Here is a 15937-nt window from a genome sequence, read left to right as displayed (position 1 = left end):
CGTTCCAGAAAACATTCGCTTGCATACAGAAAAACAGCGATAACAAAAAAAAAGATACATTTCCGACCGGAAGGCGAAGCATCGATTGCGATAGCGAATTAGAAGGCAGCCATACGAAGTAAGGATATTACTTTTATCGACCGTATGAAACTGTAAACATTCGCTTGCTAACTAAATTAAGGTGCGTGGTTTGAGCGTGCACAAAAATCATGAACACAAAACACTCGATGACTGCAGATACTCGCTGTCAGAACGGTGGCGTGAGGAAACGCGGCAGCAGCAGCGTGCGAAGTGATATTCGTTCCGTCTATCGCTTCAACGCCAAGCGAGCACCGAGGACACACAGCAGGCACAAAGCTACGAGCCGCCGACCTGCCAAGTCTCTGCCCCCAACGCAGATCGCTCTCAAGATACGGCCGGGTGACCGCGAGCAGCAGCCACATGTGCAGTTGCAGCCGGAGGGAACGCCCCCTCCCTTCCCCCTTTTCCTCCATCGGCGTCTTGCAACGTTGGGTGCATCGCGCGGGAAAGAAGACGGCGAGTATCCTATTCGCATTCGTCCCTTTCGTGCGGGCGAGATTGAGCCGCGGCGTCGGCTCGCACGCTTTCACTCGCACATGCAGCGTAGGACGCGCAGCAACGGTGCTATCACACTTGGACTTTATACGGAACCTCACGGCGACGCCGACGGCAGAAATGTGCTTAGAGTGTCGCAATAAAAAATAGCGATGCCACAAATGCGATAAGTTCGCAATGCTTCGTATTGTTTGCCAACTGCACAAACATGAATTAAATTCACTTAAAACAAAGATGCGTGCTGAGGAAAACACCAGCATGAATACAATTGTACCAAAGTTTTACCTCAGTATTTGCAGTTGATGTGAAATCTTTTCGGGGAATGGCACGCATCCCCTTCGTTCGGATGTCCTCACCTTTGGGGAACGAAAAGACTTGCAGCTTTTTCCCAGTCTCAAAATTGCAGATGCATACCGGCACACAACACTTGTTCAGAAACGTGCTTGCCGTCAGACATGAAGACGCGAACAAATATCTGTGGTAGACGATGCGGATGCCGCACAAGCGCAGCCCAACACCCAAGGAAGACACCACGTTTTCAGCGGCAGATACGAGCCCTAACAGCCAAGTGAAGTGAAAATACGAGGGACGTTCCGAAAGTAAGTGTCGTCACTTCCTTTCTGTATTTTTGTTTCGAAATATGAGATGGTAGAATAGGTGAAACAAGAAATCGCCGTAAGAATCCACGCCCTTTGCTGGTTCAGCGAATGAGGAAACACGCATGCGCAGAGTGCCTAAGAGGAGAGAGTGGCAGCATACCGGCGCGTCCGAAATTATTCGAGTACAAATCACGATGGCAGACAGACGCGTGCTGACAAAGCGGTCGCCAATGAAAGTGTGTGCTGTTATGAGTTATGAATGGGCCCCTCTTTTTTCCACTGAAAGCCGCACTCTCGCGACGTCACTTCCAAAACAATGCTGAGGTGAAGCAGGTTTTGCGACAATTCCTTGCATCGCAGGGGAATGAGTTTTACCAGAGTGGTTTCTTCGAACTGATTGCACGCTACGACAGATGTCTCAATGTCAGTAGAATAATAGTTCAAGGTATGTAGTTCACAATGCCATGTTGTGGTTTCCTTGCAAAAGAGTTTCCGTGTGAAAATAAATGACGAAATTTACTTTCAGAACGTATATCATATATCCACGGTAGACGCTACGGAAACTGCACAAGCGCAGGACCACACACAAGAAAGACTGCACGTTTTTAGCGGCAGCAACGAACCCTAACAGCCAAGCGAAGCGACCGCGTTGAACGCAGGCAGAGTGATGTCGCTGCCGCTGAAGCTGCGCTGTCGGCTGGCGGTTCTGACGTCACAATTTTGGGTCCAAGCCTTGTGAAGTATAGAGCCTTTGCGTCCGCCATGTGGTATCAGTGCGCTCAGGACCCCAGAGAACTTCCGGTCGGCCATTTTCGACAATCCACTTAGCCATCAAAAAAGAAGTATTTTGTGGCAAAGTCTACTGTAGGCACATATTATTGATGCTTTCAGATATAAAGAACGTGCACCGTGCATCGAGCTCATGTATCGGCTTTTTTTGTTGCACTTGATATTTCAATTCACTTGTCAACCACTCCACCTCTGCAGCAAAACTGGTGCCGTCTGGAGGGTCCTATTAATTTATAGGCTATTCTAACTTGTGTTCCAGAGGGCTTAACCGGTAATCTACTGCAAACATTGTAACCATTAAAATGGATTATATGTGAGGTGCAAGCTGTGTTCTCGACGCTAAGGTTGTGTTGAAGCGAGAAGCAGGAAAAAGGTCAATTCGCTCGCCGCTGCTGCCGCTCTTCCTCACGCAAGCGTTTGGAAAGTGAGTCTCATCATGGAAAGCGCGTGACACCATGCTTTTTAATTTAGTTGGTAAGCTACTGTTTACGAGTTTATACGGCGGATAAAGCTACTTTCCTTACTTATAGCTGCCAGCTAGGTTGCCTTCGCAATCGATGCTTTGTCTTTCGGGCGAAACTGCAACTTCTTGTTCTTTTTGGCTGCTTTAATTTGTTCTGAGATCGAACGGCAATATGCTGGCTGCATTTTTTTCTTGGTGTTAGCAGTTATAATTTTGAGTTCAACTAATAATAATATTTGTTGATATTTGCTTCGTTAGAATGTACGTATATATGAAAAGAAGGTTTTGTGTACATCAAAATTATCTTTACGTAAGCGTGTAATTCCTGCTGACGTGTGTGGGGTTCTCCTCCCCCATGCTCTTGGGACAAAGGAACGACAACACAGTAGTGTAAACAAACACAAGGGCATTTATTGCACCTTTCATAGATCAATGCCTGCTAGCCGAGCTGCTATCCATAAAACATGCCGATGGGCGCGCGACAGATATAGAAGTCCGACTCACCCGACTGGATAGCGAGCGAATATGTTCGCCCCATGCTGGATCCCAACGCCTGGTCGTTCGCGCGTACGGTCACGCGAACGGTGGCGCGTTCGAAGGCAGCCACGCGAGACGGTCTCGCAGAAGCATGGATAGGTGCACGCGCGGCACGGCACGTCCGCACTCCTTGCTGTCCCGCCGCCAAAAAGGAAGCGCCTTGTCTATCGGTGCCCCAGTAACCCCGCCTGTCGGCGGCGTTAGCAGCGCAACACTCGCGCCATCTCTCGTACTGCGCCTCAACCACTCCGACCGCCGCGGGCGCCAGGCCACGCGAGCCGTGCGGGAAAACCAACATATCAGGGGACGCGTGAGAGTCGCGCATCCCCACACGTGTGATGCGCTTTTTCATGTGTATTTTCATTTTGCATGGCAAGTGTTGGGTCATGCGTTCTTAGGCGTTTTTCTCTGCCTTTGTATTGCATAAGGTTAGCGATTTCGCTGAACGGCTATCTGCAACCTCTGTGGAACAGAGAGGTTCAACCTACCCTGCAGGAGCTAAACAAAACAGGCAAGGCGTATAACCGAAATATGGGTGGCTGTGCCACCCCAAATCTCCGATACTATCATCTCAATGACTTCGTCGATATTGAATCTAGTGCGTTTGTCGCCACTCCATGTGCATCAGATGTAAACTGCGTCAAGTGTATGAGTGGGGTGCAGTTTTTTGCGCTTCTATTGTGAATCTTCAAGCTGATTTAAACTCAGGCGACAAATTAGTACCGCTAACTCGCTAAGTAAGCGATAACACACTTATATTGTGATTATTGTGACGTCTTAACTTAGGCGTCCGCGTCAGTCGCGGACAAAGCTGGCAAGTCCATGAAGATTTTATAGATTTAGGGATTTTAGCTCTTGATTAGGGAAAATGTAAATGTGTCTAAATCTATGCAAAATTTGTGGTTATGTAACACATGAGCGAAAGAAAGAAACCCAGCGACTTGAGAAACCACGGCTGCGACACCACGACTAGCACTACCCAGAAGTGCTGATTCGATGACGTGGCCTGATTTGAGTTACCGCAAATTACCTTTGAATTAACATGCAAACTTTGACTTATGATGGCACTTTAGCGCAATGAACGCATGTCCCCAAGTAAACGACAAGGTGTGGATGCCTTGGGCTCGTCAACGGAACACGGCCGCTGCGCTATTACCATTTGTACCTCTTGCGATGCTGTCAGTTCATGTGCCCTTTCAATGAAATATCTGTCTGTAACCGGTGAAACAAATGTGTGCCGCTAGAGCGAACAAAGCAGCTCATGCAAAACACTACGTAAGCGGACCCATATACATACCAGCTCAGCTCGACAAGGCGTTTGTCGAGTCTGCGCAGCCGAGTATTCAGGCAAGTTCAGCCGGAACAGCGCATATATGCAGACAAATCTAATATATGCAGACAAATTTTCAACCCACAGAACCTGTGGTCACGTGTTTAAGGATGTTTTGGCGTGGATGAAACAATAAAAAACAAGTGGCCGCGTACATGCGTGCTTCCCTGTATATTACGTTAGGAGAGTAAGTGTGGCGACGCTACGTCTGTACGCCAGGAAGTTTAAGACCAACTTATTGAACATACTTTGGAATGGTGTCGCGAAGTGGCACACTATTTCGTCACTGCTGTTGTTCTGCACAGGTAGTGCCAGCGCCCATCTTTCTTAGATTTATATCAACGTTCCCTGTCAATCCTGGCACTTTGTTGTTGTCCAAACTGGCTGCGCATGCCGAGCGAGGCACAAACGTCTTGACGTCTTCATCTGTCAGTATTGGTGGCTTCAAGCAGTAAACCACGTTAGCACAAGAAGTTGCTCTGCGACATCAGTTCAACATCTATCTTAAATTTTTTTAGGACCAACTTAGAATAAATTTCGACTAAGGATTTGTCGTCTATTTGCGCGACATAAGTATGCCAGAAGCAACCTCGTGATGAATGTCGACGTTAATGCGATTAGCATTGAGGAAATATAGTGACACAGCGCATTTCCAATGCCGAAACGTGTAAACAGTCGGGGGTCCTCTTTCGTGCTTCCTACTGAATAGACTTCGACATCAACCTATGATGTAGCGAAGTCTGAGCCTGTCGCGGGTTCGGTTATATCGAGCGTCGAATAAATATTAAAGGATGTTTTTACGGGGGGGGGGGGGAGGGGGGCGAAGCTTTATTTGCATTTTCCTTCGACATTTCCACTTCTGCTGTTGCTGCCTTGCACGCCACGCCGGGAAGTGCTCGAGAGGACATGGTAGGATGTGAGGGAGAAGAGAAAGGAGCTGTCAAAAAGCGCGCCTCGTCTGGAAGGAACGTGACCACAATGTCTTCCGGAACTCCCAGGGAATCACCACAATGCCCTTCCCTCTCTAAAACATTGACCAAGCTTCAGGGCTTGCCTCTGTGCTCGCAGCGCAACAGCACGGAGAAGGAGCAGAGAGAGGAGATAGGGAAGAGGTACAACCGGATGCCCTAGTCAACAAGTAATCGATGCGAAACGACTGAACAACATCGCCATTCTTCGCTCCTGGCAGCTCGCCAAGACGGCGCGGGGAGGGGCAATGTGACGTCATTGAGCATACCTGGTTTGGTGCTGTTAAGAACGGCCAGCCGAAGTGCAAGTTTTGCCAGCCACTTGCGACAGGGGCGGCAACTTTCCTTGGCGCTACGCTCTAGCCTCGTCGCCGTTGTGACTGAATGAGTTCGACGAAGCAGGCTTTGTGCTGCAACACGACACCGCCAACCAGGTCGGCCGCGAGCCACGGGAACGTCGACTGCCGCTCCTTCCCACGCGCCGTCCGAAACGCAAAACAAAGGGGCACCCGGCCGCGCTGCGGGGGTCAGCCCCGAGTTCTACGAAGTCCGTGTGACGTCGGTTCTGGACCGTGAACGTGTGTGTGTGTGTGTGTGTGTGTGTGCGTGCGTGCGCGTGTGTGTGTGTAAGCCGTCCCTGGGTGAGGCGGCGTGCTTACAATGACTGGACGAACGTTTCCCTTCCCTTATAATCAAGGGGGGACCGAGTGTTTATAAACCGCTGTTGTGCGGATGCTCGACACACTCTCTCAAGCAGTCATGTTAGACTGACGTACTTTCTCTCGCAGTCATGCTAGACTGATGAACTGCATGTAAATACTGTAAATAAACCCATATTCCTCGTTCTCGATGAGAAGCAGTCCTTCCCTTCATCAACGTCCTCAGCGTGGATAAGTTGGACGACGGCATGGGCCAGCTACCTTCTAATTCATGCCGGACTCCAATCTTGACAACGGGTTACGAGCGATGGGATTGAGCCCCCAATCCTGACTGTGCCTCTTCAATAAACGAAAATTCTGCTACTACACGTTGTAAAACGTGAGGACTAGGTGGATCAATGTCAATTCATGTTACGGTACGGTACGTTTCTGGTATATGTGAAAAATAAACGTGCAAATATTGCCTGCGGTGAACAGACGTTAAGGATAGCCGTAGTAAAGCACTGCAGCGTCAAGAGGCGCGATGCAAGTGGATGGCCAGCAAACCAATACTTCTGCAACCGACGTGTTATCTTAGTGACTGTGGTGTCGCTCGAGACCGCGGGTTCAAACCCTACTGCGGTGCCCGCTTTTCAAGCGGAAAGAAATGTGAAAATTCTCTTGTACTAACATTTACGTGCACGTTACATAAGGAGGTCAAAATTAATCAGGAGTCCGCAACTACGGCGTGCCTGGTAATCAGATTGTAGTTCAGACACATGATACATCACATGTTCATTTTGTAATATGTATTGAGAGCACTGTTCTGGTATTTCCTATGCTAGTGACCTCGCTCTTGCTCTGCATTTCTTATTAAGGAATCTCTATTGATTCTTGTAAGGGACACCTGAATAAATAAATAAATACAGCGGTAAGATTCATGACTGACCACCGGTCCGAGAAGTCTAACGAGATGAGAAGATAATTTTTTCTGATGTTGTGTTGTCGATTAGCCGCCTAAACGCCAGAACGGAAGTCGCCAAAATTAAGCGATTCCTGCGGGTCTGATTTCATTTGCTGCAACAACAGCAAGGTTTCTTGATGACATGGAAAGGACGACGCAAAAGAAGCGACCAATGGACGGATGCAGTAAATCATGCGCAGAGCTTTGAACTGTTATTGTTGTAAAGTGGCCTTCCAGAATGCAGCATCTGGCCTTTTTTTCTCTATCTTCTGGCTGTTGCAGGGAAAAAATACACTTGGGACGTTGTTTGCATTGTGCCTGTTCCACCATGGTTTAGATTTGAGAAAAAAGAAAACGGTGTGATTGCCCTGTACAGGAAATCGACGATGCAAAAGTAAAAGCTTGTGAAAAGTCCGACGTCGTTGATTTTGTATCAGACGTGCTTTTCCTGTGCTTAAATACAAGTTCAATTCGCAGGCATTTCCTGCGTAGGCTAATAGTAGAGAAAAAAAGAGCAGCGCTGTAATTCTGCTGCTATTTGAAAAGGTTGAAAACATTATGCCCGCGTACTTTAAAGCGAATTGTTCACACTATAGGTAGCGTTTTCGAAGGCACAGAACCCATTGCAACTGACTGGTTCTTGGGAGTGTCTGAAGACAAGTCTGCGGGATACCTATAGTCAAAAGCTCCTTCTGTGGTAAAAGAGGTAGTTAGATCGACACTCTAAAAAAAGATTTAACAATGAGTGAGCCTCATTTCATATAAGCAGAATGGTGGTGGAACGGGTTTTCGCCCCTGAATGTGGTAATTTTCCTGCCAGAAATAGCCAAGGTTGACACACGCTCTTTAAAGCCAACATAACTTACGCCAGATGAGGGGGGAAAATCAGCAAACTTCCTGAACCTTTCAGCCCTAAAGTTATTTATTGTGTCAGCTAGAGCCTCTAAGGCGCACACCACAATGTTGAAATCCTCAAAGAAACCACTCTTCGATGTGCACATCAACGTAGCCACAGCAGGGCCCTGCTAAGACCTCCCGTTCTTTGACAGTTTTCCTTACTTCCGCTAGTTCGAGGTTCTCTAGGAAGCCCAGATCACGATCTGCAAGAATTATGGGCGCTGTACACGAAGTTGCAAAATGAGGGCTGCAGCCTAAACCAGTGGTGTACGATCTCTTGCGATGGTTCACAGCGGCCTCGAGACAGCACTTCTAGCCACCGGCAAAGTCTGGATACATCTTCAGATACTGTTTGATGTCTCGTACGGTACGCTCCCCTAGCCCGTTTGCCCCCGGGCGTTATGGAGAAGAATACTTGATCATTATGCCGTGCTCCTGTGCCAACTTTGATAATTTGACATTCCGGAAAGCCGGCCCGTTGCCGCGGACGAGCGTCTTTGCGTGTTTAAAACATTCAGCCTTGAGGAGATCTTTTACGCTGTTTGCGTCTTCTTTTCCAGCTTTAGCCGCAATAGTCCTTCTGCACTCATCTATAGAGAGCAAGAAAGCTTGCGTTCACATGACTCCTTCCCCCTTCTTTTTGAGCTCCGCGAAGTACAAATGAATTACGTCGAACGGGTTGCTTGAATATTCAGGGTTTGTCATAACGTCTTTCAATTGCTTGAATTTAACTTTATTTACCTGGCAGAGGTGGCATGCGCGGATGTAATGGCTGATGTCATTTTTCATGCCCGGTCATGTGAATCTCACGAGCGATTTCTTATAAGTGCACCAGAAGCGATCTTGTCCACCCGATCCAGGAATGTCATGGCATAGATGAAGAATCCTTGGAATCATAGTTGGTGGTACGTGACACTTTCCATTGAAAAACTGGAGCTCTTCTGTACCTTCCCACAGCTTGATATGATTGATTGCCCCTGGATTCTTGCTTGATTCGTGTAAAAGTAATCTTGATAGTGCGTCAGCGTCAGTGAGGAGTGGGCCAGAACAGTACGAAATTACGAAATCAAATTGTTGCAGATAGTCCACCCATCTAGCAATGCGGCCACTTGGCTGGGCCATGCTCTGAAGTTGAGTCAGTGCTTGATGGTCAGTGAAAAGTGTGAATTTGGCACCTTCCAGTTAAGTACGAAAGTATTGCACAGCTTTTAAGATGGCCAGAGGTTCCTTTTCTGTGGTAGAGTAATTAATTTCGGCGGGTTTAAGGGTATAGCTGTAGTACCCCCCAACGTAGTGTTTGGTTTGATCAGCTAGTTCGGAGGGCTTCTGGTATAGAACTGCACCGGTAGCATAATGTGATGCGTCCGTGTTCAGCACGAAAGGCAGAGAAAAATCCGGTATTCGCAAGATTGGGTCCGACGGTATTAGTTTTACAAGCTCACAATAGACAACTTGGCGCTTCTCGTCCAATTGAAAAGGCACGTCTTTCTAAGTTAAACATGTGAGGCACCTTGTTGTCAGTGCATAGTCTTTGATTAGTGCCCGGAAGTGTCCTGCTAGGCCAAGAAAAACACGCAGGGAGTGCACGTCACAAGGCATTACCAGCTTGGCGATTCTTTTTACCGATTCTTGCTTAGTGCTTTTAGTGTGTCCGTCAAACAGCCTGCCAAGAAATACTATGGTATCTTGAAAGAACGCACTTTTCTTGAAGTTGACTTTTCGTTGGGCAAGACTGAGAGCGTGAAGAACTTTTGAAAGATGACTACGGTGTTCTTCCTTTGTCTTTGAGTAGATGATGATGTCGTCGATGTACACATTGCAAGATATGCCCAAGTAAGGTTTCAGAAAGTCCGTCATAGTCTTCTGAAAACATGCACGGTTTTTCCAACCAAATGGTAGGCAGGTGTACTCAAACAAGTCAAATGGGGTTATGGACGCGGTGTAGTTTTTCGTTTCTTCCCTTTGTGGAATCTGCCAAAAGCCCTTGCAGAGATCTATTCGTGAAGAACAATGGCAACCACCAGTTTCGTTAATGATGTCGTCGATTCTCGGCATTGGATAAGGTATCAATTCAGTTTGACGATTGAGAGCCCAGTAGTCTGTGCAGAGGCGGAATGACGCGTCTTCTTTTGGTGCAATAGTTATAGGAGAATCAAATGGGGATACAGAAGGCCGGATGATTCCTGCGTGCAACATTTCTTGCAACTCCTTTTTCAGCCACACTTTTTATCTCTGGACATATTACAGGGGGTTCTACGAACAACTGTTTTATCTGCGAGCTCGAAAGGAACGACATGTGATTTCATTGCTGGAGGGTAGCTACCCATGCATGTAAGCTCTAGGTACTTAGTCTTGATGTCTTCCTGGTGAAAAATTAGCCTTGATACACTAGGTTCTTCACCAGGATCTTCTGTTCTTATCATGTCTTCAGCCATTACTTTGTCGTCTCAATAGAGGTTTATCTTAAGTTTTTTCAAGTCTGGACGGGACAAAAGAAAATCGTAGGTGACATTGGAATTGCCAATACGTCACTGGTAATAACATGTCCTTGAAATTCAATAGCCAGGGTCACCCATTCGCTATGCATGGTCACGACCCATCGTAGGCATGGACACGCAATGTTCTACCAATGTACAGACAACCGGCATCCACTCCAATCTTGTTGATAATTGATACCGAAGCTCCACTGTCAACGAGAGCCTTCACGCTAATGCCATCTATCTTAACGGGGGCGTACAATAAGCTTGACGACACCAAATACACTGTCTCACTGAAGCTCCTTTTCTAGGGCTTGTGATCCACGGTAGGCAAATGATGTGGAAGTAGGTTGCCGTGAACTGCGGTAATTGGTTCTTCACCATCCTCACAGTCATGATCGGTGCTTCCCAGGGATTTGTTTATGAAGCTATCTTCAGATTCAGATGACGGCAACGACTCTAGATGCTCACTCCGCTTTCGAGAATGAAGTTGCTCTGTTCTACCACCTGGCTGTCTCCTCAATGTAATTATTGGCACTGAGGTCTGAAGAAAGTTCAGAAGGTCATCGAATGTTCTTGGACCTTTGAGCTGGACATGACTACGGATCTCGATACACAACCCTTGCGTTATCAAAGCTACAACAGCAGAAGACGACAGCTTCGGTTCTGCAGAATACCATAGGCGACGCTTCTCAAGACAGTACTCAAGCAGAGAGCCACCCGTACCTGAACCGAAGTGCCGCATCCCATCTTTCTACTGCGTTGCCTTTGAAAGCTGCTAAAAAGTTGCTTTCCCACAGTTCCCAACATGTTGCTCCATGATCCATGAGTTGGACATCGTACCATTTTCTGGCTACAAAGTCCAAATAGCGGCGCATATTCAAAATCTTTGTGTCGTCGGAGTGCCACGTATTGTCACAGGCATACTCGAAAAACCACAGCCAGTAGTGCGCACTTTGCGAGTTTCCTTCAAAAACATCCGGGTCAACAATGCCTCATGCTGATTGCTCTCGATTAAGCGCTTGGACGAAAGTTCTCATTATTTCTTTCTGTTGCATAATATGCCTTTGCAGTTCCATCACAGTCAAGTCTAGACTCACCTTCCCGGCAGGCGTTTCCTCTTTGAGGGCGCCACGTCATATAGGTTGCAGAACTAGTTCGCTCAGTGACTGCAGCTGTAGATTCACTGTCACCGATCCTGCTTGCACGAGGGCTCGGCGGCTGATTGCAGCTTGTTGCAGCAGCACGTTGATCAGCGCACTAGAACTAACTTCGAGAGGAAGATCCGTCGCTGCCTCGCCGTGCACTTGGTATCGGGTGAATACAACAGACTCCGATGACGCCTGGTCGACGAAAAACGTAACCCGCATGGCTGGTTTCTGAAAAGTGTCGGCTGCGATAAAATGTAGCTTTACTAACTAGAACGGCAGCAAAAATGACACAATATCAGTTATACGGGTCTCATCCGTCATTTTATTTTAACTTCTTCGTCCTCACTTCTCCCCTAGCCAGTTTCTTTATCTTCTTTCCTGCGTCCAGCACCGACCGCTTCATTACGAATGTTAAACTCTCTAAATAATGTACCTTATCGCAGTGCTTGTAATCCGAAGAATCGCAAAAACGTTCGGAGCATGCGCCGTGATGACAACGCTATATCTTTACGTACGCAGTGCGTTTACGTTTGGTTGCAAACGCTTTTCTAAAACGGTGTTATGCATGCCGCGACTCCACTGTCCTCCCAGGGTCATTGTGGCGCACAAAAGCAGCCAAGATACAGCCCAAGCATGGCCGTTGGGTGGTAGCTGAAGGGTTATCGCGTTCAGGTGAAATTTTCACTTCATTATATCCTCCGGCTTATACCATCGTATCTTGCGCGCCGGCCTTGAAGACAGGTGTGCCGCAATGCATGCGCGAGGAGTCCAACCAAGGATGCAGGAATCCAGTGGACAATTATAGTTCACAGCACCTTCGCCAATGTTGCAACAATTAAAAAATTAAATTGTGGGGTTTTACGTGCCAAAACCACTTTCTGATTATGAGGTACGCCGTAGTGGAGGACTCCGGAAATTTCGACCACCGGGGGTTCTTTAACGTGCACCTAAATATAAGTACACGGGTGTTTTCGCCTTTCGCCCCCATCTAAATGCGGCCGCCATGGCCGAGATTCGATCCCGCGGCCTCGTGCTCAGTAGCCTAACACTATAGCCACTGAGCAACCACGGCGGGTTGCAACAAATAAGACTACTTGACGTAGAGGACGTGCTTGCGCTGGAAGCCTCCATGAATGGCAGACAACGTTCTACGTATTTTGCCGATGCTGCGCTCGACAACTTTTCCATAAGTGAGCACGTGCGCGAAAATATTTTAAACGAAGCCATTTAATAAAGCCTAGAGGCAGGGTAGGAATGAAGAGGAAGAAAAAGCCACGTCTCTCCATTCTTGGAAATAACATTTGTTTAAATAGAGGTAACACGTACAAGTATATCAGCGCGAAGGACGCACTTCATTATGTTTTCATTGCAAACCTTGACCAGCCCCATCCTCGTAAATACATGCGATGCGGCGGAGGCAACCACAACGGCCACCACCCCAACGCCGGGGAGTGCTAACTACAAAAGCGAAGACGACTCGGCCTTCAGCCCTCGCCGCATGAAGTTTTTCATCAGGAGCGGCCACCGCTCGCGTTCTTCCGGGAATATTTACGATGGCCGACGCTGCAATAAACAGTGCCGTACTAACTGACACAACGCCAGCTATCGCGTTACCTGGTGGAATTCAGGGCGAAAGCTCAACTCCTCTCCTATATGCTGAAGGTCGAGCTCGAAGAGCAGAGGCGACCCGACGACCACGACATGTTAACAGTGGCAGACCTAGCAACGCTAGTATCGAGGTTCCAACTTCCAATCGCAGTACAAGAAGCTTTCAGAGCTGAGCATCTGCAGCTTCTATTTCTTTTTATTCTTGTTTTTTTTTGCTCCTCCGCGTGCAGTGACAGCAATCGTCACGTAGCTTTCACGGCATAGTCTCTGTCTGGTTCGGAGACGCACAAGAAATAACGACTGGCCCTGCATGAAAGCGAATGAAATCCTGGAGTTTTGCGCGCCAAAATTATGACCTCATTATGAGGCCCGCCGTTCTCAGGTTATTGACAACCACCTAGGCTTCATTAACGTGCACCTAAACCATGTACATGGGCGAGTGTATTTCTCCTTTTTATTTGCATTTCGCCCCGTCGAAACGCAGCCGCTGAGGACGGGATCGAACCCACGACCTCAAGGTCAGCAGCACAACGCCATAGCCACTAATCTACCGCGGCCGGCAGGGAAAGTGACGAAGAGGTTCAGAAATAAGCAAAAACAAAAAAAAACAGCTTGTGCAGTACAACATCGGCGTGCTAGTTATAAAGCAGCTGCGTCCTATAAATTCCGTTCGTGTTCAGAAAACAAGGTTCAGCAGCCCTGTGCCATATCCTGCGCCGACTAAAAAGGAAAATAAAGCTCAATAGCAGTACCAACGTTACAAATGTTTCGAGAGCTTTCTGAGCCGACTTGTTTAAAAAAACGAAGGCTTCACAAGCGGTACCGTTCTTCCTGGCGCACCGACGCTATCTGTTGGATCGAATTGCTTTTACCAGACATATCTGAAGACGGAATCTGATCTGCTTGAGCAACCACTATGTCGCATCCTGTCGTCAAGGTCCAAGGTAGGTTCCCCATGTACGCATTTTTGGTAGCTAACAACGCTGTGGAGGCTAGCAAGACTCTTTTCTGTAGCCGCGTTCGCACCGAAAAATAGTTCGCTGTTTTGTTTACCAGCAAGTACGTATAATCGCTCGTTACTTAGGTAAACTAAAGAATGCAAATCGCTTTACACTTTAGAAATGAACGAACTGTGTCATATGGCCGTATTAGATGATGTTGCTTTCCATTACTTTTCCGGTTTTCTCATTCGCAACAACCTGTTGCGGCGCTTCACTCGCCGGCCCTCACCGGATGCTCAAAAGGCTCGGCGCGACTGAGACGGAGACAAAGAAATACATACCACGCCACAGCGCTGACTCACAAATTGGTTTCGTTTGCACCGAAACCGGCCTATTTATTCGCAAAAGCTTGCCAGGTGACACCGCAGTTTACCCAGATATGGTCACACATGATGAACCAAAAACGTCATACCGCACACGATTCACAACATATTGCTAAATCCACAGAAACCGTGAGAACAGGATATGTTCATCGACCTTAGCTTACTTTCGCCACGTGTCTCAATGCTTAAGGCTAAGGAGAAGTCACTATGAAGAAGAAAAAGATAATAATGAAAACAACGAACATACGCGCTGAACAAGTAATCTACAGACTTTGCGCGAATATGTGCGAACACGTGGCACGACGACGAAATGCGAGGAGTTTTGCATATCGATTACCAAGCCTCTTGCGTAGCTTGCACGCTGTTGCAGGCTAGGTATGAAACGGAATACAGAAGTGAAATATCGCGTTTGGTATGAGGTGAATGCAATGTCTTTTAAACGTTCTGCAGGAAGAAGGAAAGTGGGGATGGGTTAACTCTGTAGGTCCCGACGACTTCCCAAGTTATATCTGTTTTTGCTAAAGCGCAACTTCCTTTGCTGATTTTTTTTCAGAGTGTCACTGTTGGTGTGTAGTCCCGAATAAGTTGTGTATATAGAACAGAATTTTAACCCACAAATGGTACCCAGTGACTGCATCGCTGTAATATGGCAATGCAGCAAAATGCACCGCGTAACAAAACAATGAAAGCTGTACGTTTAACGTCGCCTCCAGTATCTCTAAAGCCCACAGTCATCATATGAAATAATGCGTGGTACTCAACGGTTTCTTTTATTTCGCCCTCTTGACATTGCAGCGCATAAACACTTCATCAAGTTAGGGGTGTTACCTATCCCGAGTTAATCGAGCAATGTGTAGACGGTTGTGAGTCTAGCGTTTCTTTCCTGTTGCCATGTTCTTTTCTCTTTTCCTTGAGATTTCTATATCTACCTTGTATAGCACCTTGTATAGTTGTATAGGTAACTTACCTGGTAGACGATGCGCTTGAAAGAGGGAGAGAAACAGCGGGCAGATCCGCGCCGACATGAGTAGCATTGAAAATAGTAAAATAGAGGAAACTATGGCCGGAGCCGCAGATCTCATTTTGACCGCCGATGACCGTGCTCGTCGCTATTGTTGGGCTTGTGTGTTACTTGCTTTTCTGTATGCGCTTTATTCATGCTCGTCTCTCTTTCTCTCTACCCCCCCTTCCACTCACTTTCTCTATTTATCCCCCTTAACCCGACCCCCGTGCAGGGTAGCCAACCGGAACTACCTCGGGTTAACCTCCCTGCCTTTCTCTGTATTCTTTTCTATCTCTCTCTCTCTCTCTCTTGCTTTTCTGGGCATGAATCTAGCCAACAAATTGTTAGTTTTCCTTATTCGCAGCTGCGACTGTCTCGTTCTGCAACGTCGCAACACAATGTGACAGTATACTGAGTTAAACTGATTTAGTGTAACATTTCGGTGTTTTCTTAACATAAGCGTTTTATGCCGATTTCTCTCTGCCCATCTTGCAAGGTAACTCCAGTATCGTCAACGTCTTCAAACCCCAACAATTTCTGGGCAACAAGCGGCTTTCGAGGAACTTCAGCCGGTGGCTGCTTGACTTTTGCCAGAGGGTGTTCCGGTGCCAAC

This window comes from Dermacentor andersoni, chromosome 10 (genome assembly GCF_023375885.2).
Source record: "Dermacentor andersoni chromosome 10, qqDerAnde1_hic_scaffold, whole genome shotgun sequence".
In the NCBI taxonomy this organism is placed as follows: Eukaryota; Metazoa; Arthropoda; class Arachnida; order Ixodida; family Ixodidae; genus Dermacentor; species Dermacentor andersoni.
The sequence above is the reverse complement of the archived record's forward strand: the minus strand, read 5'-3'. Positions refer to the sequence as shown.